The 4,247-nt window shown below is 38.3% G+C and overlaps 1 protein-coding gene across 1 annotated transcript in view; it reads right to left on the reverse strand.

Annotated features, from left to right (window-relative positions):
* Window positions 1–3,927, reverse strand: part of LOC118337776 (ras-related protein Rab-39B) — a 13,381-nt gene extending 9,454 nt beyond the window's left edge. Inside the window, exon 1 of the mRNA XM_035674886.1 lies at window positions 3,382–3,927. The gene's annotated coding sequence lies outside the window, so the exon portion shown is untranslated. The remainder of the gene's footprint in view (window positions 1–3,381) is intronic.
* Window positions 3,928–4,247: the final 320 nt, after the last annotated feature.

The following is a 4,247-nucleotide window of genomic DNA, read 5'->3' on the forward strand; positions in this document are numbered from 1 at the left end:
TACAAATGTATTATTAACAGCTTAATTGTTTATGAGAGGGGAAAAGATGGTATTGGATTGGTGTTGGTATATCAGCAGGAGGTTGCAGCATCGGTACTGGAGCATGTAAAAGTGGTATCCAGCGATCACTACTCAATAGTAACTCTGTGAGGCTACTTTATGGATTTTTTAAAAAATATCTACAATTCCTAACATTCCTATGATTTAGTGTAGCCTTTCTATGGAAAATAAAATTAGGAAACAGTCTTTGTTTGACAGTGTTTCTTGTAAGAACGTCTTGGGACAGTTTCCAAAAGGATGTATTTGCACCTTCCTATCTAGATAAACACCTGGAGTATGACAGGGGGGTCAAACTGCCGGCCCGGGGCCCATTTCTGGCCCTCCATCCCCCTCCTTTCGCCTGGCAACATGATATAACTTAATTATTACTTTTTAAACACACATTTGAGGGCATCGTCAGCACACGAAAAGCAACATATTGTTAGATATTGTTCCTCCACTTATGAACGTGTTTTTCTTATTATTAATTCACAAAATGATGTATAAAGAGAGCTTTGTTTTCACTTTTATCTGGACTTCTCATTAAATTAGGAGACATCTTGTGTCCAGCAGTTAAACTTTTAAAATGAAAAGTATTTGCGTATTCATATATTCTGTATATTTCAATGATTTATGGAATTGTTTCTTCTATAATACAACAATATCCTCCTACCCTCGTAATATTCTCATGCCCACCGAGTCTGGTAGTCTTTGTGTATTAAATAATAACATAATAATCATGTAATCTTAGATTTTATTGCTTTAGGCTACAATACTAACATCTATTCATGACTTTTACTGCGCCTTCAGCCCTTAAATATATGGTATTCTTTGTATACTAAATTAAATCCTGCTACAACATTGGGGACTGTACTGCTACTATTGGATTCAGACACTAAGGAGTCACATGGGGCAAACAATATTAAAACAATACATATTCCTGGACTGACTCCCCTTTGATTCAGGTATTATATTATAAACTTTACCACATACACACACACCCTCCCCTCTAACACACATAACTGGCTTCATTGTATTGCGGGATTTAATTACAACCACGAGATATAAGAGAAAATCCTCTTATGCTTTTCTTGTCGCTTGATGGCATCAATTGATGTTTTAATAAGCCAGCTTTTTGGATTATTGGACGTCGCCTAATGCCCCTTTTTGATTTGAGGCTTTGGCGTTTGAATGTGTGACCCTGCTGGCTTGTTTACATACCCCGACTGTAGTAGCATTTTTGCAATGAATGGGTTCATTCTGAATTATATTATATAGAACAGACTAACATTGCCATACATTTTTCATTGTACCATCCTTAAAGTCAGTTATTAACTCTTAAAAACCCCATTAAAATGTAACATTTTGGTGAAAAATGCATGTTTAAAAGGCAACTTTAAGGAGTCAAAAAAGTGAAACTGACCTTTGATGACGAGCTGTAAATATGGCTTACATATTCCTATGCTGCCCTTCACATTAATGATTAACAGGTTTAACTCTTGACTGAACTTAAGGCGTGTTTAACCCTAATGTTGTGTTTGTGGTTCAGGAAAACCCCCTCCTGGTCCCTCTTCCAACAGTATACTTAACGTTGTTTTATCACCGCCATAAAATGTCCTAATTTTTACGATGGATGGAGTCTCAAAAAAGACACAATCTGTAAAACACTGTTAAATACAGTGAGCCAAATCCCAAATGAATAATATATGTTCATGTTATTGGATTCCATTTGTACTTTAAATTAGTATTTTCCAGTTCATGACACGCTATAGGCTACTTCTACTGCATTACATTTAGAAATACTCTACTTTTTTTTATTCTATTTGACATTTACTAGTTACTAGTTTTGACATTAAAGTCAACATATGATATGTGATATGATGCAGTACTGTACTACGTATATACAGAATATCTTGAATTGGCTCCACTTTGACAAACTACAACATTAATGGAGCAAAAACAGAATACTATTATATTATATAATAACTAAAAAACAAAGCCATTTCTGCATAATAAGTACTTTTACTTTTGATACTTTTAGTACATTTAAGTATTTTAAGATCATAGTTTAGGGATATAAGAAAACTTAGAAGAAAACTATAATAATATCCTAAACACAAGGATAAATTCACTGAGCCTTCACCAAAAACAGGCACATTTAGTATGTTTGATTGTTAGAAAATACATAATACGGACAGAATTGTATAAAAAAGTTCCTGAAAGTATCAGTAATAACTCAACTCTGATCAATGTTCACAGGAAATAATCCGCTTAAAAAACATCCAAATCGCTCGTTTCACACAAACTTCCTGCAGTTCTTGTGTTCACTGTTAATATAATAGGAAATATACATAAAATATGTCACTTAATCGGGGTCATAGGTGTATTCAGTGATATAAAAGGAGTCCCTTAAGGAAGAAGGCTGGGAACTGCTGCATTAAGATAAGATCAGGGGGTAATTCACAAGATAGCAGTGTCTAAAGTAGGCTAATTAAAATGATGTCCACCTTTTACCAGCTGCAGCATCAAAGTAATGTACACATGATCAGCAACTATAACCCATTCATATTCTGAAACAGGTCTTTTATGCATAATGTGTATTTTAACTTTTCATATATATATTTTAAACACTTTTGGGCTTTAAAAAACTGCTTGTAGGAGAGTATTTCTACACTGTGGTGGTGCAACCTCTGGCTCCTTCTTCCACCTCTTCCACCATATAGCTTTAATATATCTGTACACCACAGCTCTCCCCGACCAGGCCACCAGGCGGGCACCGAGCCAGACACATGCAGCCTCCCATCAGCCCCCTCTGTGTCTCTGTGGAGTCGGGTTGCGTAGCTCGGTCGGTATGCAAACATTAGTGGCTGAATCCCCGGTGAATAGCAGCCTTATGGGCTCTCACACCGGAAGCGTTATAGGGCAGTTTGGAGATCCACACAGCACATATCCATCCACTCAAACACACATATTCATGCGGGGCTGATCCAGTTGTATCTCCTGTAGTAGAAGGTCACTGTTTGTGTGAGCCTTATGTGGGTTTTTAATGACATTATGCTGTTAAATAAGTCTAATTTCTTGCTGTTATTAAAGGCACCAGGCGACACAAAAACGCCTCCGATGATATTTGTTAACAGGCTCTCCTAAAATGTCTAATAAAGATTAGGATGGACTCCAACCATACTCCATATTTAGAAGATTGTTTTAACTGCAGGCTATTATTAGACTGAAAAATAGGCCTCGTGCTTTCATAAAGAAGCATTTTCAGGCTTAAAGACATGATGAATATTAGAAATATAAATGTTAAAGCTTTAAAAAATAGAAAAAACACAAGCAGCGTACTTGGAGCAGGAGTGGAGTTTAGGCCAGAATGGTTGCTCTCTTCTTCCCTTACGCTGTTTCCTTGCGCCGTTCAGGACCAGGCTGATGTGGGCTCCATGGCACCGACGGGTCTGGATCGATCCTCTCCGAACAACAACCGAAAGACTCTCGCAAAAAAGCTTCTCCGGGAGTCGATGTTTTGGTCCTGAAGCCCGAAATCAGCGCAAAAAAAGGGGCTGGCGCACAACAGCAAGGCCCCTAGAGTGGAGGGCTCAGTTGCTCGTTAATGTCAGGCCCGATCGAGAGCTGAAAGAAGAAGAAGAATCAGAAGAAGAAGAAGAAGAAGAAGAAGGGGGGGAGAAAAAAGAGAGAAACGCATCCAGAGCAGGTGCGATTAAAAACCCGGATCTTGCGCTTTTCAGCCGGAGCCTCGAACCAAAAAAAAAGAACCACGACCGAGCCCCTCTTCTCTGTCTCTCAGCCGAGGAGCGCGTCTGTTTTCGGGGGCAGGATGCTCGCTGTCAGAGGGGAATCCCGCGGTATCATAGCGGTGTTTGCTGTGTGTTTGTAAGGGGTTCGCTGCTGATGAAATGGCAGCAGTAGCAGCAGCATCATATAGCCTGACTCATCCCGCATCAGTACCACTACCGTAAAGGACCGTGGAGAGGCGCACACGGCTGTTGTAAAGCTTCCAAAGACATAGAAAAAGTAAAATAACAGACACACTTTTAGTCCAAGGGAATAATAAGCATATTGTGGATGGTAGATTGTTATTATTGTTATCATAATTAGTTTTAAAATGAGAAATATAAAATCTTACAGTATGATTTCTGGCTCATTATAACTGAAAGTGACAATGATATTATTATTATATCATCTTTAAATAA

Source organism: Morone saxatilis, unplaced genomic scaffold, assembly GCF_004916995.1.
Source record: "Morone saxatilis isolate NCDOM2014 unplaced genomic scaffold, NCSU_SB_2.0 Contig4, whole genome shotgun sequence".
NCBI classification, from domain to species: domain Eukaryota; kingdom Metazoa; phylum Chordata; class Actinopteri; family Moronidae; genus Morone; species Morone saxatilis.